The sequence below is a fragment of the Nycticebus coucang genome, chromosome 4 (genome assembly GCF_027406575.1).
Source record: "Nycticebus coucang isolate mNycCou1 chromosome 4, mNycCou1.pri, whole genome shotgun sequence".
NCBI classification, from domain to species: Eukaryota; Metazoa; Chordata; class Mammalia; order Primates; family Lorisidae; genus Nycticebus; species Nycticebus coucang.
Window position 1 is genome coordinate 120,115,162 of NC_069783.1, and position 25,510 is coordinate 120,140,671.

General features: G+C 37.7%; 1 protein-coding gene and 1 non-coding gene across 2 annotated transcripts in view; one reads left to right on the top strand and one right to left on the bottom strand.

Moving 5' to 3' along the window:
* Positions 1 to 25,510, bottom strand: part of MED13L (mediator complex subunit 13L) — a 332,646-nt gene that overhangs the window by 227,186 nt on the left and 79,950 nt on the right. The gene's annotated exons all lie outside the window — the stretch shown is intronic.
* LOC128585095 (U6 spliceosomal RNA) lies at positions 17,888 to 17,994 on the top strand. Its single transcript, XR_008379843.1, has one exon. It is a non-coding gene; the product is annotated as a U6 spliceosomal RNA (small nuclear RNA).

Here is a 25,510-nt window from a genome sequence, read left to right on the forward strand (position 1 = left end):
AAGGCGCCGGCCCCATATACCGAGGGTGGCAGGTTCAAACCCGGCCCCGGCTGAACTGCAACCAAAAAAATAGCCGAGCGTTGTGGCAGGCGCCTGTAGTCCCAGCTACTCGGGAGGCTGAGGCAAGAGAATAGCTTAAGCCCAGGAGTTGGAGGTTGCTGTGAGCTGTGTGAGGCCATGGCACTCTACTGAGGGCCATAAAGTGAGACTCTGTCTCTACAAAAAAAAAAAAAAAAAAAATCTTGTGCTTTCAGTAAAGGCCATTACTTATAATATGTATTTCTTTTATGTAGAGATCACTCTGAAATGTCAAGAGATCAATTCATCATGTTCTATGTACTGTATTCCTCTAGGACACAATTACTGTTAAAAAAAAAAACAAAAAAAAAAAAAAAAAACAACTTAGGTATAAATACCACATGGTAACCACTTTAACTTAGCTACCCTGAAAAGGACTGTAGACATTCCAGTATGGCCTTTCTTTGCCTAGATTCTTGTTTTCATGACTGTCTTTTTCATTCTTGCTTCATTGCTAACATTTCCTTTTGACATGTATTGATCATGCTAATAGCTATAATACTGCCTTTCTTGCCTAGCATTGATGGACTAGATTTTATAAAAATCTATATGAATCGACTAACAGGTTTATTTAATGATGTTTATTCAAAGGGAAGACATTTTCTAGGTAGCACTTTCGCTACATTTAAAATATTCAAGATAAAATATTAGCTTTTGTAAAAAAAAAACTTATAAAAATCACTTTAACACTATAATAATTCACCACATGCAATTTTCATAAACACATTATTTTCACAGATCATCTAAGCAACAAATGCCAATTCTATCGCCACTACCTGCGGAACCAATCTAATCTTCTCGTGCTCTCTACTATCAGATGTATAAAACAAAGAACATATGTGAATGTAGCTCTCAAGGTCCAAAATGAAGGCATTTTTATTTATAAATATAAAATCCTAAATATTACAAAGATTAAATTAATAATGAGAACAAATAAGAGTACTAAATGGAAGCAACATGCCTCTTTATACTCCTAGGATAGTCTCCTAGGATAGTGTCTTGTGCTTAAATAAACATTTTTCTGACTGAAAGAACAAATGGCACAAATCTTTTTAAAGAGAAGCTATTAGGCTCCTTCCCTGATTACTCCCAGCCATCAATCAGAAAGGAAGGTGAAAAAACTAAAGTTGTCTATAATTTAGGTGATCTATAAGCCTAAAGGATCCAACTAATTCTATATGCACACAATTTAAACCTGACAAATACATCTTGGAAGTATTCCTTTTTTATAAACTCTTAAGGCTTTAGTTGGAGCACAGGGGTGATTCAAGGCAAGATACAAACTAAAATAAGAATTCTCTGGCTCATGCCTGTAATCCTAACACTCTGGGAGGTTGAGGCAAGTGGATTGCCACAGCTCACAGGTTCAAGACCAACCTAAGCCAGAGCAAGAACTAGTCTCTAGAAATATCTGGGTGTTGTGGCAGGCACCTATACTCCCAGCTACTTGGGAGGGTGAAGCAAGAGAATTGCTTGAGCCCAAGAGTTTGAGGTTGCTGTGAGTTACAATGCCACGGCACTCTACCAAGGGCAACAAAATGAGACTGTCTCAAAAAGTAAATAACATAACAAAATAAAATAAGAATTATCTTCTTATACATCCATGAAAATAAAACCATCTGTTTACACAATTCCAGTAACACTATAAGACAAAGAAAAAAAGAAAAAAAAAAGTGCCAGGCACACAACAACAGGCTCTCAAATATCTGAGGCAACAACACAAGCGGGAATTCTTCCTCTGGGAGGCCATGCCATTCTCTCACTCCCCCACCCCATCTTCCCTTCTCTCACTCCCTGTTTTCTTCTCTCTTTCTCATCTCTTCCCCCCACTCTCTTCCCTTTCTCTAATATAAAATAAATAAATTTATATTCCCCAAAAAAGAAACAACACGATCCAATATCGCTCAGATGTTACAGACAAGGTTGGGAAAAATAACAAAACATCTTCTGAAATGAAAACACTGCCAACAGCAGTATAAACTAAAACTGAAGACTAAAGGAATTCTCAAAGTATGACAGAACTAAGATGTCCAGTGAATCAACTCAAAATAGGAAAACATTACTAAAATACAACTGTTGGTCAACAATAAGTTACTGTACTTTAAAATAACTAAAAGAGTGAAAGTGGAATGTTCCTAACACAAAGAAGTAATAAATGTTTAAGATGATGGATACCTCAATTACCCTGATTTGTTTATTAATCATTGTATGCCTGTATCAAAATATCAACTGTACCCCCAAAATACATACAACTGTTGTGTACCGATAACAATTAAAAACAAAAATTAAATTTTAGTGCAGGTACTGTATACAACTGAATCAAATGTAAGATAAGACTCTGGGAGACTTTTTCTTGCTTGCTTGCTTTTTTATTTTAAGAGGCAAGGTGTCACTTTGTCACCCAGGCTGGAGCACAATGGTGCTCTCACAGCTCACTGCAGCCTCCATCTCCTGGGCTCAGATTCTGCTCCCAGCTCAGCCTCCCTAGTAACTTAGACTAAAGGGACAAACCATTACACCCAACTCATTTTTTTTTTTTTTTTTTTTTTTGTAGAGACAGAGTCTCACTTTATGGCCCTCGGTAGAGTGCCGTGGCCTCACACAGCTCACAGCAACCTCCAACTCCTGGGATTAAGCGATTCTCCTGCCTCAGCCTCCTGAGTAGCTGGGACTACAAGCGCCCACCACAACGCCCGGCTATTTTTTGGTTGCAGTTTGGCCGGGGCCGGGTTTGAACCCGCCACCCTGGGTATATGGGGCCGGCGCCTTACCGACTGAGCCACAGGCGCCGCCCAACCCAACTCATTTTGAAAACATTGTTTTGTAGAGACAGTGACTCGTTACATGTTGCCCTGACTGGTCTCAAACTCTTCCTCGAGTGATTCTCTCACTTAGGCCTCTCAAATTGCTGAGATTATAGGTTTGAGCCTCTGTGCCCAGCCTAACATATTTTTAAAAAGAATTTAAAAGGAATTTGTTCAAAAGCCTAAAAATGGCAAGAATAGACACTAGACACCAAAGAGACAGCACAGAGCAGGAATATACTAATGGGCCTTTTCATAACCTGAGTAAAACATCACAGAGATATATCCAATTCCTTTGATCCTGTGTTCACCAAGAAAGCAACTCTTGACTCCTGGACTCCTAGCTTAGCATCACAGATACCAAGATACCGTAAGAAAGAGGTATTAGAGAGCAATGATGAGTATTTGAATCACTAAAAAAGTATACCCTCCACACTGTCAATTAACTAGAAAGCATTGTGGGTTATAAATAACTTATTTCTGAGGATGATTAATTGGCTCAGGTCCCCAGAGCTGATCAAACCTGGTCAAACTGCTGAGGCTATAAAGTTGAAGATGCTAGCCTACGGAACTATTTACAAACTTCCTGTTTCCAAGACACCTTTATGCTCCTAAAAATTACAGAGGTCTGCAAAAAGTTTTTGTTCATCTAAACACCAATATTTACCACATTGGGAATTAAAACTAATAAAACAATTTTTTTTGGGGGGGGGGTAGAGACAGAGTCTCACTTGATGGCCCTCGGTAGAGTGCCGTGGCCTCACACAGCTCACAGCAACTTCCAAATCCTGGGTTTAGGCAATTCCCTTGCCTCAGCCCCCAGAGTACCTGGGACTACAGGTGCCCGCCACAACGCCTGGCTATTTTTTTTGTTGCAGTTTGGCCAGGGCCGGGTTTGAACCTGCCACCCTCGGTATATGGGGCCACCACCCTGCCCACCAAGCCACAGGTACCACCCTAATAAAACAATTTAATATCTATTACTCATTTAAACACAATAACCCATTACTCATCAATATAACTAAGGTATTTTTAGGTAATATAATTGTATTTTGCAAAACAAACAAATTTAGTGATTAATTAGCTGAGGGCATCATGGCAGGCACCCACTGTCCCAAAACCTTGGGAGGCTAAGGCAGGATGGTCACTTGAAGCCAGGAGTTTGAAGTTTCTGTGAGCTAGACTGGTACCAGGGCACTTTAACAGTGGACAACCAAGTAAGACTCTGTCTCAATAAATAAATTAATAAACAAACAAACTATATCAGTGAACTTTTCATAAAACCTAACAGTCTATATTATACTTTTAAAGGATCTTTTACCTATGCATAATTTTTAATATCATGCACCAGTTATTTGGAAAATTCTGGTTCGATGAGCTATGCAGATCTTCTGCATGTTGATACATTTTACCATTCAGTATTTTAAAAATCACATTTACTGGGACATGTATTACCAATAATCTCTGCAAAAAAATCTTTAAGTATTGAGATGCTATCAACACAGAGTATCAGGTACAATTTTTCCAAAACTCTCATTTTCAAATACAACTGCAAATGTTATAAGCAACAAATACTGTCAGTTTTCATTGCCAAACTCACTGTTCATTTTAGAGAAAATACCTAATTCCTATGTCTGAATAACCATAGTTTATCAGTGGTTCTCTCAAGTACAAATGATGTTCCAACAATAAAGTGGATGGTTCAACACAAAACTCAGATAATTGCACAAATGCTCTCCCTTGAGGTAATCACCATATGTGGCAGAAACGCTTTGTGTATACTTCCTGTTTTCACTCACAGACATGTACTAAAAGGTCAAGATTTCATAAAATTAATAATTCTTACTCTCCACCAAGGACATTCTTATGTAAAATTTAAGGTTGTGTTTTCTGAAGAAAAACAACAATTATCAGTGTAGTTTGGTGCCACTGCCTTGATTCTTCCTGCTAAGGAACCAGCAGTTTTGCCCACCATTGCTTTGGTACCATCAGTACCAGTATCAACTAAGTGGAAAAAGACAAGTATGTCTTAAAATTACACAAAAATAGTTCTGACCTTCAGGGATCCTCTACAAAGGTCCAAAGGGGGTGAAACCACATGCTAACATTGTCATCTCAATTTTTTACTCTGGAAATGTGTAATTCTTTGATTTTAAAAAGGAACTCTTGTTAGCCTGGGTGCAGTGAGTCATGTGTGTAATCCTAGCACTTGGGGAGGCCAAGGCCCCTTTTCACCATTGTGCTCCAGCGTGGGTAACAATGGGGACACTAACAGTGGGGATCCACCCCACCAACCCTAACCCCTGCTGGTTGCAGATTATACTTTGAAAATTGCTATGCTAAAGTTTATCAGGGAGTGATAAACAAAACAAAACAAAAAACAAACCTGTCCACTGGAAAACCCCACCTGGAGCAGTCACATAGTTAGATCTTGGACATTTCTTTCAGATACAAAGATGTGGGCTCCCTACTTGGAAAGATTTATGGAAACCTCTAATAATCTTTACTTGGAGTTAAATACTTGGTACTGTAATTAACACCTACTTCTTGTTGAATAACACAAAATAAATTTCTACCTACAGAAGAGACTATAAGACCTCAAAAATCCAATACATCTTTTTCCCTTCTCTAGGCTAAATATATCCAATTGTTAAAACCGTTCCCCATACGACATGGTCCCCAGATTTAGCCCCCTCCCAACTACCCCATTTCCGCAAGGCCTCCAGTTTTCTAAGTCCTTCTTAGAACAAAGCTTTCTAAAGCAAGCATATCATTCCAGATATCTCTGATGAAGACAGAGAGCAGTTACACTATTACCTTATTCTAATATGGGCACAATGCTTCTATAAAATAGGCTAGACATCATATTAACTCATTGTCACATACCAAAACATTCAACTCTTTTTTACTCACAGAATTACAAACCACACATCTCTGTTCAATATCTGCCAATCTACTTTTTAAAAACCTCAATGCAGGTCTTCATATTTATGCCTATTCAATTGATGATATACACAGACTAAAGATAATCTTTTGGAAACCTGGGTGTACCACATAGATACTGGCTGTCCCTAACAGCTTTATGAGAAGAAACATCAACGTTATGAAGATTTTATAAGCTGATGCAAGGAGACTGCTTGAGCCCAAGAGTTTTAAGTCGCTGTGAGCTATGATGACAATGCACTCTACCATAGAGCGAGAGAGTGAGACTTTGCCTTAGATTAGAAAAGATAAGATAGGATAAGATAAGAAGATAAAATGAAGAGGCAAGGTCTCACTCTGTCACACAGGTAGGCGCCCAGGAGCGTGATGATAGCTCATGGTAGCCTCAAACACCTGAGCTCAAGCAATCCTCCCACTTCAGTCTCTTGAGTAGCTACGAATAAAGGCATGTGTACCACCAGGCTCAGCTAATTTTTTTTTTTTCTGTAAAGACAGGGTCTTGCTATGTTGTCCAGGCTGGTTCAAACTCTTGGCCTCAAATGATATTCCTGACTTGGCCTCCTCACATGCTAAGATTACAGGCATGACCCACTGCACCCAGGCTAACAAGAGTTCCTTTTTAAAATTAAAGAATCGCACATTTCCAGAGTAAAAAATCAAAATGGCAATGTTAGCATGTGATTTCACCCCACCCATCGATACTGAGAAAGGTCAGGTAAACTGGTATTGCACTATTTCAAGTAGGCTGTGGTGTCACTGCCACAGAGATTCTTTTGACCATACATCCCAGATGTATCTGAAAGGACAGCATCTTTGAGGTTTCACTATCTAGAAATGAGAAGCTTTTTGTTTTCTGTAAATAGTTACATAAGGTAAAAGTGCATTTTATAGAATTTAGGTCTCTTTCTATCCCCTACTTCACCTGGAATGCTGAAAGTAATTACCTCCGCACTTTGAGGCAACATAGGATACAGAAAGCTTTTTTTCTCCCCCCCTTTTTAAAGATAGTCTTGCTCCATCACCCAGCGTAGAGTACAGTGGCATCATCATAGCTCACTGCAACCTCAAATTCCTGGGTTTAAGTGATCCTCCTGCCTCAGGTTCCTGAGTACCTGGGACCATAGGCATGTGCGCCGGGCTCATTTTGTTTTGGTTTGTTTTATTTTTAGTAGAAAGGAGATCTCCCTGCTCTGGCTCAGTCTGGTCTCCAGCTCCTGAGCTGAAGCAATTCGCTCATCTCAGCCTCCCAGAGTACTAGGATTATAGGCGTATTGGAAAGTTTTGAGGTCAAAAAGTCCTAGAGTTCCAGCTTCACCACCTTAAAAAAATGAATGGTGACCGTAAGCCTTCACTTAACATCTGTGTGTCCTTGAATCTGTCAATTTTTTGGAACATCAGCAGACTCAAAAAATCGCACACCTCATAGGATTACTGTGAATAACTGAGATATATATGAAAATGCTTCATAGACTAAAAAGCTAAAGTCTTCAATATATATTAGTTTCAATCCTTCCTTATAGAAAACCATTTCTAAATTCCAGAATTATGCTTCTTTCAGACCCACATAACACAAAAACCTGTGTTACCCTGAGTTTCCACAGCAGACAAAAGCTACCACTCCCAGTTTGGGAGCTAACTACTTTCACAGAAGATATTACAGACTGTGAAATAACTGAGATGAGAAAACGTACCTCGCTCGTGTTTGGATACAGGGGCATGACATACTAGAGTACTGGGGGGGTGGGGGGGGGAATTTGCCAAATTGGTGATTCTATATCTGCAACCTAAAAAAAGAAATATGCTACCCATAGGAAAAAAACAAGTCAAGATTCAAGAGTGAAATTTTTTCAACTAAAAACTCTTCCCTCATGTTTTAAAAAAATAAAAATGACTATAAGACCCTAAAATAAAAACTCCAATGGCTAACTATAAATTGGCCAGGTATGGCACCGGGGTGTTCTTCAACTATCACATACATCAAGACAAACTCAAGAAACTATGTTGCAGTGATCCAGAGACAAAAGCAAGGACACAGACAGGACTATGTTTTTCTTATTATTTTAGTAAGACGTTGGACTGTCTTATTTGAACATGGCATTCTGAATATGATATAATAAAAAATGTTATAATAAAAAATAATTATACATTCCTGTTTTATATTGCAATTAAGCATGTTACCTTCTTACTTTACAAAATGGTAAAAAACATTTCAATCTGAGATGCTTAACATACTATAACTCCTTTCCGCAACCATTAGAACTTTGTATTTGTTAGGTAACAAAAGAGGGAGTTAAGAGATGCAATAAAATTGGTAAATATTTCTATACACTGGCTCAATATCATCCATATAACCCATTCTATTTTCATTTCCAAATTAATAAAATTCACTATCACACCTCCCTATCACCTAAGACACCTTCATTACAATAGAATCAGGAAGAAAAACGTTATCCATACAAAGAGTCAACTGAGTGAATATTTTCATCTTACACTATAAATGAGAAACAGGCAGAATGGAAAAGCCAAGACAGCCAGGAAGGTCTAGTGCAAACACATATATTAAATCTGAGAACACAACTTCATTTTGCAGGCAAAAGTTAACAGAAGTATTATAAATTAAAAAGAGAATAACCTAGAGAGAAGAAGGTTTCTCAGTGGCTAAGCAGAGAAAAGTGCCAGCCACAAGTGTACGAATTATTTTAGAAAAGGCCAGCACATTATATAAGATGCAAGGCTTCTTTCTGATAGTTAAGATGAGCAAATTAAAAGAAATTAAACTCACCTTAATTAACCAAGGGTGAATGATAATTCTATCGACAAAACACAAACTACAGGAAGAATAGGGAGAGATAATCAGTCTGTTTAAATGCTTAAAGCTGTCCCTTTTCCATGTTAAAGCCAGAGCAAGATGTAAAAACAAATAAAGCATGTACAAACCGATTATTTCTTTATAAGAGAAAAAACACAAAAATGGTTTAACTGAAAATAACCTAAGATCAAAAGCATTAATTGACTATTGGATTTTGATGTTAATAGATAAATCCTGCCATGACCAAATTTCACCAATTCAGATTTTGGTTAATATATTTATCTTTATAGGATATTGCTATGAGATAGATGTGACTAGTTGCCAATGCCTGTCTGAACAGATCACAAACTTAAGAGTTTTCAAGTGTTTTCTAGAGTTTTCAAAGTGAATGTGAAACTCTATAACACAAGGAAAAAGGCAAGAAAAAAAGTAAAACTTGTATTACAATACATATGAAAATACATAAAAACATTCGCAGAGAAAAATGCTAGCTACTGCCTGTGCCAGTAAATAAAAAAGAACATTAACACTCCAAAGACTTAATACACTTGCCACCAACACCACCAGCCTCACCACACTCAAGTGTTAAGACTTATATCAAGCATGATTTGCATCATGAATAAATTCCATTTTAAATTTTTCAATTCAACCTAACAAGTATAATATCTCTTAAATCTCCTACTATGTGAGATTGTTTACAAAATCATTATCACTCAGCCTGGAATTGTTTACAAAATCATTATCACTCACCCCAAAAACCTCAAAGAAATTAATGCTGACCAAAAAGAAAGATATTGTAGGTACAGCTAAACAAAAAAAATAAGACACTGGAGTATCTGAATATAAGGGCAGGAGAAAAATTTAAATAACATGCTAAGGAGTTGTTTATACTTTTTGTAAATACAATGGGGAATACAGTTTCTGAACCCAAGAGTATTACGACCAAAACTTTTCATATAATTCTCAGGGGTACTAGAAAGATACAGATTAGTGACAGGAGAAACTAAAAACAAGAGAAGGAGTGAGGAAGCCTTCACATGAAGACTTAGGAAAGCAGAAATGAAAGGAAAACAGAATAATATACTGGATACACTAAGGAAATAGAATTGGCAGAATATTAGTGAATAATTAGGAATGATAAAAAGACAAAAGGGGAGAAAATTCACTTCAGGGATTCTAATATGGGTAAATAACTGACAAACAATGCCATTAATACCGTGATGGGAAACATAGTTATGTGTAATAGTAGAAAGTGGAGAAGGGTCCAAATGTTTAACCAAATCGCATCAAATCTGTGATGCTGGTATAACATTCATATGGAGAAGTTCAACATATTATTGGAACTGTAGGAACAGAAAACTGGAAATCTAAGAACGGAACTCAAGAAAACAATACAACCAGAAGTATAATCGAAAGTCTCAATAACAGAGAAGCAACTAGAGAAGTCAGAGGAATAGAACAGACTACTGAAAAATCCAAATGGAGTGATGGGAGAAAGAGGAATAAGAACAAATTCTAAGGACTCAGAATTAACATTTAGAGGACAGCTCCTGATACCAGGCTATCTAGAAAGGAATCTCAGATCCACCACTGAACCTGTGTGAACTTGAACAAGTTCTGTAAGGTTTCTTCTATGCTTCAGATTTTTTATCTGTAAAATGGGGTGACAGCAGACCCTCCTCTTTGTACTGTTTTCTGAATCACATCATTTTGTCATCTCATAACTACATGATAAACATCAGAGAAACAAAAGCCCATATTAACAGTGCCTGACTAGTACTAAAACTCAATCAATAAATATGTTGCCACCATTATTTAAAAAAAAAAAAAAACAAGGGCGGCGCCTATGGCTCAAGGAGTAGGGCACCAGACCCATATACCAGAGGTGATGGGTTTAAACCCAGCCCCGGCCAAAAACTGCAAAAAAAAAAAAACAGTAAGAGAGAGAAATAGAACAGTACCAAAGAAAAAGAGAGACCAACAAGACAATATGAAAAACGTATGTAAGCTGTATGTGATGAAGGGTAAGAAGTGGCTCTAAAGGATGAGGCCTTTGAATCCTCTGTAATAGTGATACCTGTTCGTTAGGTTCGTATCAGTAGGTTCTTTGGGGGGAAAGTTGACATTGCAATATGTTAAAGATAAGCAGAGGCAACATCAAAACTTGCTGCTTTGAAGAATTTTGAAAATGAAATGAAAACATGATAGAACACCAAGGAGGAAAGTCAAAGAAATTATTTGAAGGACCAAAAGGTTTTGGACCAAGACAAAGAAGGCAATGGACAGGAAAAAATGGAAAACAAAAACAGACAAAACAAAGTCATGAAGGAGTTGAGAAAAGGCAGACCCCTGTCATAAGCGTACAGGTGGCATTAAAAAGGATCAAGTCTCCTCCAAAGGAAGTGGGTCAGTGGTTCTGACCTGTGGTACAAAAGGGAGTTGAAAACTAAGAATAAGGGGGGTAAATCTTGCGCATTTGTTAAAGTGCCTAGAGTGTAATACACCTTCTCATCCCCAAATCCTTAAGTACTGGAATAACTTGGTTAAATTAGCTCCTACTACATTTTTGTTAATTAGGTTGTTTTTTTTTTTTTTAAGATGGCCTTGAAAAGGGCCTTTGGTGAATTCTTTATTTATTTATTTATTTATTTATTTATTTTTGTAGAGACAGAGTCTCACTGTACCGCCCTCGGGTAGAGTGCCGTGGCGTCACACGGCTCACAGCAACCTCTAACTCTTGGGCTTACGCGATTCTCTTGCCTCAGCCTCCGGAGTAGCTGGGACTACAGGCGCCCGCCACAACGCCCGGCTATTTTTTGGTTGCAGTTTGGCCGGGGCCGGGTTTGAACCCACCACCCTCGGCATATGGGGCCAGCACCCTACTCACTGAGCCACAGGTGCCGCCCGGTGAATTCTTTATTTTAAGAACAGGAGACAAGGAGTGGGGAAAGATTAACTGCCAAAGCCATAGAGAATGGTGAATTCTTTATTTTAAGAACAGGAGACCAGGAGTGGGGAAAGATTAACTGCCAAAGCCATAGAGAATGAGCCCTTGAAGCTTGAGTACATAGAAAACACCCATAGCTGCAACCATCTTGCTCTTGACACCACCACAATGAGCAAGGCAATGAATGGCAGGCTTGGTGATATTGTCCTGCAAGACCTTACAGTGGCACTTTGTCTAGGCCCTTTCCACCTTTCCCTCCACCAGACATGCTGAACAGCAAGCAGAAATCACAGTGTTATAATTAGGTAAATTTTTATCAAGGTATCAAAAAACACATATATCAAAAATGTACACATACATTAAGGGTACAGCTCAATTAACTTTCACAATGTGAACATGCCTGTATAACAAGTGCTCCATCACCACCACAACCGCTCAAAAATCAGAACATCAGCTTTCTAAAACTCTTACTTCTCACCTCCATTGCAGCCCCTCCCAAGTACTTATTCCCCAAAATTTATATCCACTATCACAATTTTTATGCCCATAAATTAATTTTGCCTGTGTCTAAATTTTACACAAAAGAAATAAGGATACCACTTACAACTCTCAAGACCAGCGGAGGTCAGACGGGTGCACTGACTGAGCTCACAAGTTCCAGACCAACCTGAGCTGAGCTCATAAGTTCAAGACCAGCCTGAGCAACAGCAAGATCTCATCTCTAAAAATAGCTAAGCATTGTAGCGGGAGCCTATACTCCTATAGTCCCAGCTACTCGGAAGGATGATGCAAGAGGATCACTTGAGCCCAAGACTTTGAGGTTGCTGTGAGCTGAAATGCCAAAAGAGATTCTGCTTGTTCACGTTATCCCTAAGTGGACCTAGAAATACCACTTGGCCTTAAATCTCGGTCATTTCACATGAAAGTTTCTCAAATAAATTTCATATAATTCTAAGTAGAATGATAATTAGCATCATTTGAAAATTGTATTTTATATTGATATTATTATCTGGTACCTAGCCACACTATTTCTACTATTTTTAAGAAATGCCTCTTTCGTTACTGATTGTGTAATTGAAAACATACAAAAATACAAATCTATAAGAAAAAATAATACATTAAAAGAGTTTATTATTGGCGGCGCCGGTGGCTCAGTGAGTAGGGCGCCGGCCCCATAGGCCAAGGGTGGCGGGTTCAAACCCAGCCCCGGCCAAACTGCAACAACAAAAAAAAAAAATAGCCAGGTGTTGTGGCGGGCGCCTGTAGTCCCAGCTGCTTGGGAGGCTGAGGCAGAAGAATCACATAAACCCAAGAGTTAGAGGTTGCTGTGAGCCGTGTGACGCCACGCACTCTACCCGAGGGCGGTACAGCGAGACTCTGTCTCTACAAAAAAAAAAAGAGTTTATTATTATATTTAGAAAAAAGTCAGTGTCAAGAAAAGTACTTCCTGGCTCGGCGCCTGTAGTTCAGAAGCTGGGGTGCCAGCCACGGAGCTGGGGGGTTCGAATCCAGCCTGGGCCTGCCAAACGACAACTACAACCAAAAAATAGCTGGGCAATGTGGCAGGTGCCGGTAGTCCCAGCTACTTGGGAGGCTGAGGCAAGAGAATCAGGAGTAGGAGGATGCTGTGAGCTGTGACACCATGGCACGCTACCGAGGTTGACAAAGTGAGACTCTGCCTCGAAAAAAAGAAAGAAAGAAAGAAAAGTATTTACTAATACTTCTGAAGGCAGAAGAACCTGGGTCTCCATTCTATTACCATAAATCACTGTAGTCAATCTGGGCAAGTATGACTTGCAATTTCTGGAGATACTTTTCACCATCTAGGTTTGGGAGAGGAGGAATTATACTGATGGCATCTTGCAAAAAGGACCAAGGGACCACAGATGCTGCTAAATATCCTACAAAGCACAGGACAGCTGCACAAACAATATCCAGCCCAAATGTCAATACTGGTTGAACATCCCTGATCTGAAAATCTGAAACTTTTTGAGCACTGACATGATGCCACAAATAAAAAATTCCACATTTGGCCTTATTTGACGGGTCATGGTCAAAATGTGTTTCATAGACAAAATTATTAAAAATATAGTATAAAACTATCTTTAAGCTATGTCTATAAGGTATACATGAAACATAAATGAATTTCATGTTAGACTTGGGCTCCATCCCCAAGATATCTCATTGTGTATAACCAAAAAGAACAAAATCTGAAAAAATCCAAAACCCCAAACACTTCTAGTCTTCAGCATTTCAGATAAAGCACACTCAACCTGGAATGCCATGAGTAAGAAATCCTGGCACATATGAATTACCCGTGCTCTACTCTAAAGTAAATCCCTCTACCTATGTGCTAGATTCCACCCTCTCTCAACTACTGAAGGCAATTCTCACTTCTCACCAAAGTATCCGTTTGTGTGATATATATTTTATACTATCCAAAGTACCAATCAAATCTGAAGGGCGAATCAAAACTATAGTAATTCTTCCACACTATATAATGACACTGTTTATACATGGAGGAAATTTCTGAAGAATCACCTTAAAATGAGTTCTTAAGCCAGGTGTAGTGGCTCATGCCAGTAATCCTAGCACATTGGGAGGCTGAAGCAGGTGGATTGCTTGAGCCCAAAAATTTGTTTGAGGTTGCTATCTTAAAAAATAAATAAAAGTTCTTTCTTAAACAAGAAATATTCCCAGTGAAATCTTATCTGTACGCACCATTTATAATAATCTTCCTTTTTTAAAAAACAAAGTTACTCTTGGTACCCATAACTCAATGATTAGGGCACAGGTCACATACACTGGGGCTGGTGGGTTCGAACCCGGCCTGGGCCTGCTAAACAACAACAACAAAAAAGCCAGGCATTATGGCGGGTGCCTGTAGTCCCAAGCTACTTGGGAGGCTAAGGCAAGAGAATCACTTAAGCCTAAGAGTTACCGTTTTCACAATGAACTGTGGGGATCTGGAAAACTCAAAGAGTTCATACTCCACAAGCTCAACCACCATTCACCTTCCAAAGAAATTTAAATTTTATTTAAATTTTATTGCCAGTAATTATAATCACTCCTGTGCTCAGACCCTCATCCCCGCCCCACCCCCTCCCGCCCTCTTTCATTTTGTTGTTTACACTAGCAAACTCTACTTAAATCCATCTCCTCACCTAATCTGTGCTTAAACTTATACAGCCCAAATGTCACTACAAAAAACGTAAACCCACTCAAACTGGTCTTACTTTCCCTAAAGGCATAACTATGCCTTCAGTGGGTCCTTAATACTGTAAAGAGGATCAAATCATATTTCCTAAGTACCTTCACTTTTAATCATTCTTCTTATAACAATTTTCTCATGCACTCTCCACAGGCTTCTGACACCTCTGCCTCTATCTTCACTTTCCACAGATACCCTGCTTCCTTCTTCAGTAAGTTAAAAACCACTGAAAGAGAAATTCCACATTCCACATCTACTACCTATATGCCCCTGCACTCCATAGACTCTGCCTTCTCTCTTATACTACACATGATATGGCCTTGATCTTACCTAAAGCAAACACCTCACTTGGGCACTTTCTCCCATTTCCTAGAGCTGGCTGAAGGAGGGCACTGCTTTAGGAAATTCTACCCTCCCCCACACACACACATATGGTTAATTTCTCATTTTCTATCACATCAGTCAAATAAAAAAGCAGAAAGGTGATTAGAGACCTCAAAAACAAAATCTGTAAACAAATGGACTCTAACATATATCACATTTACTCTCCCCACCCCAAAATCCTGGTGACAGTTCAAGGACACCCTCCTCTCATCCTGCTAGGCACTTTCAAAGCACTTGGATCATGTGAACAATCACATGCTGCTCTTCGTGGAGTACACTTAAAAGGTATACAGGTTTATCTCTCCTCTTGAGATTCTAGAGGAATCTGAGGAGTCTGAGTTAAAGACTGTGTCTTAGTAACCACACTGCCTGGTACACAAAGGAAAAAATAAATGTACTATTGCATGTATTTCCAAGAATTTACAAATTAAAAATAATGACCAAATTTGTTCAGATACAAGCTGATTTAAATGTAACACGACCAACTTTAAAAGGGATCAGAGAGATGTGAAAACAATAAGAGTCCAGAACTGACGAGTTTATACCAGCTATTTAGATGGATCTAAAATACAAGGAAATAATTCACCATGATTAAAGCCGCTCGAGGTTATATTTGTACTAAAAACTCTTCAGTTTTTCGCAATCCATTTTGTGAGCAAATATTCTAATATGGTTTTTAAGTGAAAAGGCAACAGATTTATGCAATCTGGTGAGAAACCAGTGTATACTAATTTTTAAATTAAACCACCCATGAGCAACTTCTTCAGTTTAGTGATACTTAAATATCAGACTGGTAAGCTATGTTTTAAAAGGCAAATTTGTAATTTCAATCTGTAAAACTGAATTAAGGTTCAAAATAGTATTATAAAACATACCAAAGTAAAATGAGTAGGTATTACCAAGAATGACATTTAACTTTAAAATATCAAATTTCTAAACACCTCCTTATAAAATTCTAAACTGACAATTCCTAACATCTATAAACAAACATGTACTTTGGCGCTCGGACCTTTAAGTCAATTTTGTAACACAACAAAACACTCACTAAGGTGAAATGTTATTTTTCAACCATAAAACAATTATAGTATGTTCACAATATTGGCACATTTATTTATTTTTTTATTTTTATTTTTTTTGAGACAGAGCCTCAAGCTGTCGCCCTAGGTAGAGTGCCGGGGCATCACAGCTCACAGCAACCTCCAACTCCTGGACTCAAGCAACGCTCCTGCCTCCACCTCCCAAGTAGCTGGGACTATAGGCGTCCGCCACAACGCCCGGCTATTTTTTCGTTGCAGCCATCATTGTTGTTTCATGGCCCTGAGATGGATTCGAACCCACCAGCTCAAGTGTATGTTCACTGGCATCTTAGATGCTTGAGGCACAGGCGCTGAGCTGACATTTATTTCTTTTTAAAAATCTGTATGACTCAAATTAAGTACCACTAGTTTTGTAGAAGTACAGAGGGGAGTGGAGAGTCAACAGCGTATTTCCCTAAATGGGCTACATATTCTCCTGTGTAGAAAAAAGGTTGCATGCACATATGTGTAATAAAGATGAATGAGGAAAAAGAAAAATACATATACTGGCTTCCTCAATAAACAAAAGAGACTGCTTCTTTGAGATAAATTGGGTTAGCATGAAATCCCAGGGTTTGTAACATTACACTTAGTGGAAACCAGCAAAGCACCAAATACAGTTTACAAACCACCACCTCAACTCTCTTTAAGCCTCATTTAAGAAGGATTACCGCCTACAATCTAACCCCACTGTGCCACTATTTCAGTGGTGAGTACAATGAACTGATTAAACAAATACTGGGTTTCAACAAATGTACAGACAACACACAGAAGATGACTATTCAATGTTCAGAAAGTCACATTCCCTCTGGTAAAGTTGCCACAATCTTTTAACTCTTAAACTTTTAAGACAATTATAATCAATCTGCAGTATATTTGGTGGATAATATTCTATTGCAATATTAAAGAAAACTAATAGAAGTAAATTAGCAATTGCAGAACATGGATGATACCAAATAAAAGTGTTTAAAAATACATAAATGGAAACTATACTTTCAGGAAACATGGGGTTTGTCTAACAATGAAGAGAGGGAAGTTTTTAGCTAGGTGACAACTAGCTGATATCTCACTTTGAATCAAATCTGTCACTGAAATGATGTTGTTTTTTTTTTCCAGGAAATAATAATAATAAAGCTTTAGGCTTCAAAGGAGAATAGCTTAAGAAGAAATTCTGTGGCAAATATTCAAAATGGCAATAAATCATTTATTCAATCAAACCTGCATGCGAACAATTTCTGGAGATGTCAATTATACTAGAATTCTAAGTCTAAGCTGCAGGTTGAAACTCCTTTTCTTATATCAAATACCCCCCCCCAAAAAAATCAGTAAAAGCCATTGTTTTGATTTACATCAAATATCTAAAAACCATTAACTATTTATCACTCAAAGTGGCATTCTCAGTTTTACAAGAGAACTAAAAGTCATTCCTAAAGTTATAAGGCTTTTTTGACAATCCTTACCAAATATTTAGGACCCAAGTCTGTTGGAAACAGTATTGTGTATGGTGGTGGAATTTTTCACAAGCACACAGTTTCAAAAGAACACATTGAGAAATATCACAGGAAGTGTCTCTTGTGTTAGAGAACTGTAAGAGGCCAAAGACAAGACCAGCACACTTAAAATATTTGTTTTGTAGTGCTCGCTTCTGCAACACATACACTAAAATTGGAACGATACAGAGAAGATTAGCATGTCCCCTGCACAAGGATGACATGCAAATTTGTGAAGCACTCCATATTTTAAAAATATATATATATTTGTTTTGTATATCGGCACACAGCAAATCACCTAAATTATACAAAAAATGTACACCAAGACATTTTAACAAACATCTTTAGTCTTGAAATACTTGAAGTATGATAAAAAATACAAAATGGTGAAGATCAGATTTATTTATTTTATGAAAAACTAAAACACAAAATTTTTACTCTCCAACTGGTCAGCAGAAAGCAATAATACTGCATAACTAAAACTAACCGATAAAGGAAAATAACATCTTTCTTGTTTTTCAAAACACAAGAAATCTATGTATTAATTAGATTATGGATAACAAGACTTACTTCTATAATACAAGTTCATTCCTGTACTGTAATTCCTAACAAAAATTTTACAAGCTTGTAACAAAGATCTTTGTAAGTTTATATAATTGCTACTAGGTTATGTGTTATGAAAATCAACTCTGCTGACTATGACATGTAACAACATGCTGAATCCAAAATGCCTTTGCACGCCAATCAAGGCCCTCAGAAATCTGGTCCCAACCTACCTTACTGATCTTTTTCCTATTACTACTGGTCAGGCACACTTAATGTAAAAATATCAATTTTCTTCATCACACACTTTTCTTTCTCCATGCCCTTATTCAATTACCTTTTCCTCAAATACTCAATTTCTTTCTTTAGCACCTTATCACACACTTTCTTCAAACCTAATCATTTTCAAATACTACCTCCTCCACAATGCCTTCCCATTTTCCCTAAACAGCAATAGCTTATGAACGATCATAGCATAGCTATAATTATTTCATGTGAAATATCATTTTGTATGTAACATTTGATTTAGTTACATATCTTTATGTTTTCTCCCCCTCTACATCACTGAGTTTCCTGTGACTTGATCATACCCCATCAATGAAATCGGTGAGGCATAAAACCTGAAGCCAGAAGATATAAGATACCAGATTTACAGAAAGAAGCAAGTCTCCCTACACACAACACAGTATGCGCTGCAGGAGCTAGGAGAAGAGTCATGACATCATGCTGCAATCTCTATGCCTGCATTTTCTTTCCTACATAACAGCCTTTATTACACTGCAACTTGTTTCTTCAGAAATAATTTATACAGTTAAAAGTCTTAAAATATCACATTAATTGTAACAGAAAACTTGAATTAGGCATGTGATGCTAAGTCAATTATACAGCTGAGGAGAATAAATCTCAAATGGTTAAGTAACCTATACAATGTCTTTACAGCTAGAAAGTGAAACGGCTGGTATTATGGTCCAAGTTTTGTGATACTCAGTTTATTGCTTTTGTTTCACTACATCATCTTGTCTCTGGACAATGCAAAACTTAGGGTAGGGGCAGACAGCCTAAAGAGCAAAGATACAAAGATTATAATCTCCTCTAGTTCTGAAAGTCCTCCATTTTGCATCTCTCTCTTTGTTGTACCTCTGAACAGACCTAGAAAATGTGCTAAGTCTACACACTTCAATTCAAAATTCTTTCCCTAACTAATCCAAGGCATCTTTTCTATCACTCTCCAAACAAACCTTCATCTCCAAACAGCTGCTCCTTGCTCTGCAGCACACGGCATGGTTATTAATACCCAGTGCTTTGTACTCACGTGGCTATCACTTCCCCACCCACACTTGCCCTGGATTTTTGTTTTCTCCAATCAAAACTGCCTTAGTGACTCAACTCACTTATTCCAGCCTACTACATAAGTAGTCAGATTTCACGTTTTATTACATGTATATGTGGTCTCACCAGAAGTCAATATAAAGTGGTGGCTAGGACAGTGGAGCCAGGAGCCCTCCTCTACCCTTTACGTGCCCCTTGGTTTGGGAGACTGTATGTGACCTCTCCATACTTCAGTTTTCTGTCTATCAACAGCAAATCCTAGTACAGTCCCTAATAGTAATCATAGAATGATAAAATGAGTTAATACATAAAAAGTGCTTTGAACAAAGCCTGACACATAAATAATACTCTAATGTCAGCAGCAATCAATGTTATTTCTTCCAATATTACACTTAGCTTGATCTTCTCAGGACTATAAACTATCCCACAATGCTGAACACATACCGTTTTATTTATGTTATATTTGAATCATATGCTTTAGAGCGGGTCCTCAAACTGTGGCCCGCAGGCCACATGAGGCGGTGTGACTGTATTTGTTCTCGTTTTGTTTTTTTTTACTTCAAAATGAGATATGTGCAGTGTGCATAGGAATTTGTTCATGTTTTTTTTAAAAAAAAAAACTATAGTCCGGCCCTCGAATTACTGAGGGACAGTGAATTGGCCCCCTGTTTAAAAAGTTTGAGGATGCCTGCTTTAGAGTCTTTCCCCAAAAAAGTTCAATTTATCAGGTTTTCTTTGAAATACTTATTTTATAATGTAAAACAGTATATCCTAAAATCATATTTCAATAATATAAAAATATAAGTATGCTCATCATAGGGTATGTATAGATAGGTGAATATCTCCTTCATTAAATCTGGATCTATGCTGATCCAACTGTTCCATTTAATCAAACACCATGCAAACTACTAATCGTTCCCTTTGACTTTAACAGCCAACTTCCCAGAGAAAGAGCAACTTGCTACTAAAAGATCTTAATAGACAGGGCCTATAGAGTACTGCCTTTTTTCTTTTTTAAGTTAAAAAAGGTTTTTCTTGTCAACAGAAATCAATGAAAAGCCTCTTGAACACAGCAAGAAGATAGGGTTGATTTTAGCTACAATGTAAGTCCCTGCAGAATTTCAGAGTGCCAATAATAGTGTCACTTTCCTCTCTTAATTCACTGAATTTACTGGTGGTTTTTCAGGACAATAATCTGTGCAACATTACTGGCTCCTCACCAGTACTACATTCTACATAACATAATTAACAAATTATAAAATCACTGTCATGTCACAGCTGCTATATTTAGTCCTAAAAAAAAATTCTAAACATTAAGGAAAAATTAATTATATTATGGCTAACAGGACCAATTTCACATTTCTAAAGGCATGTTTTTTTAGTAGTTTGAGGATAACTATTCATGCAAAAAAGTAAAGGGAAAATACTAATCTATGCCAAGATGAAAGGATATATTGTTCAAGAACCTCAAATTTCAACAACCAATAAAGGATGGAAACAGTCACAGAACTAGACATTGACTAGAGTTCAAACAAAAGTAACCCACATAACAAAAACATTTGTAATACTCTGAAGTTTTTAAAAATAACTTTGAAACTTACTTATTAACTTTAAAAAGAATTAAAAATATTTTTCAATGTAATAAAAGTACTATATTATGCATGCTTTGTCTTAGAAACTAAATATCTAAACTTTAACTTAAACACAAATATCAACTGAGAATAGATCTACATATTATTATTTCACAAGTAAACTTGAAGCCTATAAACCTAGCACTCAGGGAGGCCAAGAGCACATTGCTTGAGCTCAGAAGTTCGAGACCAGCCTGGGCAAGAATGGGACACTATCTCTACTACAAATAGAAAAATCAGCCTGGAGTAGTGGTATGTGCCCATGGTCCCAGGTACCTGGGAGGCTGAGGCAAGAGGATCTTCTGCCCAAGGGTTTGAGGATGCCGTGAGCTATGATGATGCCACAGCACTCTACTTAGGGAGACAGAGTGAGACTCTGTGTCCAAAAATATATAAATAACTTGAAATGTGAGCCATCTAATTATTTTTCAATATTTTCTCCAGAAACAATTCTAAAATAGTTTATCTAAATACATCATCAAGTCAAGATGAAGATTTAGTGTAAATGAGAACCTCTCAAGAAAACCAGCTCCTCCTAATCACCAATAATCCCCTTCCAAAAAATAAAAAAGATGAGGAAGAATTCCTAATAATCAGAGTTCCCAGAATTAAAGGAAAAGGCACAAAAAAATAAAAAATACATACCTACTTCTCAAGAGAAGGAAATCAAAGAACGGTGGGAATGACAATCAAGAATTGCCTCTGTCCAGAGGAAAAATGCAATTCAAAAGTAAACCAATCGGCTTGGCACCCATTGCTCAGTGGCTAGGGCGCCAGCCACATGCACTGGAGCTGGCGGATCTGAACACGGCCGGGGCCTGCTAATCAACAACAACCACAACAACATAGCCGGGCATTATGGCTGAGGCACGTTGTGAGAGGCTAACGCAAGAGAATGGCTTAAGCCCAAGAATTTAAGGTTGCTGTGAGTTGTGACACCACAGCACTCTACTACGGATGACATAGTGAGACTCTGTCTCAAAAACAAAAAGTAAACCAATCACTTAACAAGAGTCTCGTAAGAAAAACTTTTAACAGTGAACTCGATGAGAAGCTTTAGGGTTGAAGATGATTAGTTAGAGTAATTAGTAAGTAGACATTAGAACATAGTTCAATTTCATTTTTATTGAGACAGAGTGTCAATTTGTCACCCATAGTAGAGTACTGTGGCATCAGAGGTCACAGCAACCTCAATCAAACTCTTGGGTTCAAGCAATCCCCTTGCCTCCGTTTCTCATTTTGAGTAGAGACAGGGTCTCACTCTCGCTCAGACTGGTCTCGAACTCCTGAGCTCAAGCAATCCACCTGCCTTGGCCTTGCGGAGTGTTAGGATTAAAGTATGAGCCACCACACCCTCATTATTAAAACCTCCAATTAACTTTCTAGCCCTCTAATAAATTACAAAACTACAAATAACCAGAACATAAATAAGATCATTCAGTCAGAATCTTTTCTATCTCTATTTTTAATAAAGGTAGACGTAAATGACAATAGAGAAAGGGAAGGAGAAGAGGAAGTGGAAGGAAAGGAAATAAAAAAAGAAACTCGGCTTATACCCACACCCCCACCTTTTTTAAGGACAGGGTATATTTCCTAGTCATTTCAGGAAGAGTAAAAATCATCCAGGACTACTTCATTTGCAAATCCTCACACTTGATCAAATTCACCTTTACCACATTCAGAAATACCGCAAAAATATAAAACCCAACAAAGCTAAATAAATTTTGGCTAAACTGCGTAAGGGGAAATATCTGTATGTACCACAGAATACAAAAAGATTCATAAAATTGTTTAGAAAAATCACAAGTGTTAAATATTAGCTATGACTAAAATATTACAAAAAAGCTAGAAATAGAACATTCTACATTTTGAAAAGTTACCTTACTTATAATGGAACATATAAGCCTCAGGATTTCCTATCAAGATAGCATCATAAATTGCTTTAAAAACCCACCTTCCCCAAATACTTTGTATGGATAAAATATAGGAAGAGAAATTAAAGACATGCCCACATTTAAAATAAGAAGTGAGAGAAAAAAGACCAGTATCACCATGAAACAGAAACACATTAACAGTAAAATGGATAGAAGATGTGTGCTGGCTGTGCTCCAGTTTAAGAAAGATACCAGTAGCAGTCTAGTTCAGGTCCTATGGCAACAGGAATAAAAGGAGATAAGGGACTAAGGCTGAGAGTGGGCTGAAAATGAACTGCTAACAGCGACCTAGGCATAAAGTGACTGTATGTCCTTCTAGGAAATACGGCTTCTCAGAAGCTGAGTGCCTAGGAAAGTGAGAATATTAGAGTCTGAGCCACACCATCCAACAACCTGGCTGACTGGAACAAAGACAAAGGTACATCACAAAGAGATGCCCTGAGCTGCCAAACTAAGATCTGGTTTTGGATGGAGGTACTCAATAGGAAGATCCAGTTAAACATCTGCAAAACCACCAGATAGGAAAGGATGGTCAAGGGTAGGAGAAATTCCCAGTCAAACTGAACCATGACATGAAGAAAATGAATGAGACAGTCTACAAGGCACAGCAACTGAAATATAAAAACCCTTCCAATACAAACAGAAACAGAAAAGTGTGGGCCGGGCACAATGGCTCACACGTGTGATCTCAGCACTTGGGGAGGCTAATGCCAGGAAGGTTGCTATAGGCAAGAGTTGCAGATCAGCCTGGGCACCTTAGTGAGATCTCATCTCTAACAAGAAATTTAAAATAAATTAGGTAGGCATGTTGGCACATACCTGCAGTCCCAGCTATTCGTGAGGATCACTTGAGCCCAAGAGTTTGAGGCTATAGTGAGCTAAGATCCTGTCTCTAAAAAAATATTTTTACAAAGAACAAAAAATGAGAGAGAGAAAGAGAGAAACAGAAAAGTCTGAAAAATACCTGATATAGTATGCTTTAGAAAAAAATTCAAAAACAATACTTGAAAATAGTATGCTTAATTCCTAAAAGATAAATAACAGAAAATGCTTAAGATTTCTTTTATAGGGGCGGCACCTGTGGCTCAAAGGGGTAGGGCGCTGCTCCCATATGCCGGAGGTGGTGGGTTCAAACCCAGCCCTGGCCAAAAAAAGAACTGCAAAAAAAAAAAAAAAAGATTTCTTTTATAAAAGGAATTTGATCACAAAACAAAACCAAGTAAAATAATATGAGGTAAAACTGAAAAAGAATTAGTTTCAAAATGAATAATTTAATTTAAAATAAGCTTTAAATAATTTTAAAATAAGTAATGAAAACGAAAAATTGAATAGGAATAAAGTTTAAATTGGAAATGTTGAAAAGGAATTAATGAAATAATAATGAAGAATTTAACCAGGAAGTTGCAAAGACAAAGAGTTTTTAAAAATACATACTATGAAGGCCAAATAACAAGATTCATGTATATATTTAACAGCAGTTTCAGAACAAGCAGAGAGGCAACAGGAAGAGATTAACCTTATATCAGAAAAGAGAAAAAATTATCACACTGAATCATATAACATCCCGATACATAAACAGTATAACAAATCTTACACAAACAAAGAATTATAATCTAATAATCTAACTTTCAGTGGCAAGGGGAAAAAATGCTACTGTAACTCAGCTAACTTTCAAATTACATTTTTTTTTTTTTTTTTTGTAGAGACAGAGTCTCACTTTATGGCCCTAGGTAGAGTGCCGTGGCATCACACAGCTCACAGCAACCTCCAACTCCTGGGCTTAAGCAATTCTCTTGCCTCAGCCTCCCAAGTAGCTGGGACTACAGGCGCCTGCCACAACACCCGGCTATTTTTTTGTTGCAGTTTGGCCGGGGCCGGGTTTGAACCCACCACCCTCGGTATATGGGGCCAGTGCCTTACTGACTGAGCCACAGGTGCCGCCCTCAAATCACATTTTTTTTAAGTTTTTTTAAACTTGATCTTACTTTGAAGGACCAAAATTTGTACAGCATACTTGCTACCCAAGAACACCACTGATGTCCCTCTGGGTGTTTCCATAGAGGAAAACTGAAATGTAGAGCAAATAAACAAGGTGCAGGTAATGAAAATGTCTGACTGGTCCAAGTCTTCAGCTACAACTCAATAGTCCTTAAGATTCAGTTTCTATACCCAGAGAAATGAGGTATGAGATTGACAAGTGCTTTCTTTCCAAAATTGTGGTAATAAAACTTGTGATTAGGGTAGAGGAGTAATAGAAAAGTAGATTATAGAACTAAATAACAGGATATCCAGCAAAGAATAAAACTTGGTAACTAAAACCAAATATGTAAA